Here is a 1,296-nt window from a genome sequence, read left to right on the forward strand (position 1 = left end):
TGAGGTTGCAATTTGTTCTATCCACAAGAACAAGTGTAAAAGTAGTTCAACAATCGATTTACATGGTTATTTAGTGTTATCCGGTGGATTGAAGTGTAATTCATTGAAATATTAATGAAAAATAGTTTAACCCCAGGGTAATATTCGTTAATTTTAGCGGATTTAAGAGGTTGCAATATGTTCTTTTGCCATATACTAGAGTAAAAGTAGTTCAACAATTGATTTTCATGGTAACTTCGTAGTATCTGTCAGATTGAAGTATAATTCATTGAAAAATCAATAAAAAAAACACTTTAACTCAGGGGAAATATTGATAATTATTAGCGGATTTAAGAGGTTGCAATTTATTATTTTGGCATAAACAATTGTAAAAGTAGTTCAAAAATTGATCCAAACTATTATTAAGTGTTGTCCATCAGATGAAAGTTTAATTCATTGAAATATTTATGAAAAACACTTTAACCCCAGGGAAGTTCAGTTAATGCTAGTGGATTTATAAAGTTGTAATTTGTTCTTTTGACAAAAATCGTTGTAAAAGTAGTTCAACAGGCGATCCAAAATGTTATTTAGTGATATTTTTCAGATGAAAATGTAATTCATTGAAATATTAATGAAAAACACTTGACCCCCAGGGTAAAATCGTTAATATTAGTGGATTTAAAAGGTTTTAATTTGTTCTTTTGCCATAAACAAGTGTAAAAGTAGTTCAACAATCGATTTGCATTGTAACTCAGTATTATCCGTCAGATTGAAGTATAAACCATTGGAAAATCATTAAAAACACTTAACCCCCAGTAAAAAATAGTTAATATTAGCGGATTTATGAGGTTGCAATTTCTTCTATCAGCATAAACAATTGTAAAAGTAGTTCAACGATCGATCCACAATATTATTTTGTGTTATCCTTTGGATTGAAGTACAATTCATTGAAAAATGAATTGGTACAGTGGTAGCTTTTTTTTTTAAGAATTAAGTGTATTACAACAATCGTTGATATATTAGACTAAATTATATATGTATATATTAGACGAAAATTTTAGCTTTTATTTTATGCTTTTGATATATTAATCAATTGCAAATCTAGGTTTAGAACCAAAAACATTCGTTTTTATTAAATGTTTAACTCTTGTGTGAGGAAGATGCTTCGTGAAGTTATCGGAAAAATGTAAGCCCCAATGTCTTTTTTTATTGACTACAGCACTAATTTTGAAAACAGTTCCGTTAAGTAGTACTAGGTTAGCACTAAAATTTGGTGCTATAGTGGAATTTGGTGCTGATGTTGCACCCGCTGGGACC

This window comes from Acyrthosiphon pisum, chromosome X (genome assembly GCF_005508785.2).
Source record: "Acyrthosiphon pisum isolate AL4f chromosome X, pea_aphid_22Mar2018_4r6ur, whole genome shotgun sequence".
Classification (NCBI taxonomy): Eukaryota; Metazoa; Arthropoda; class Insecta; order Hemiptera; family Aphididae; genus Acyrthosiphon; species Acyrthosiphon pisum.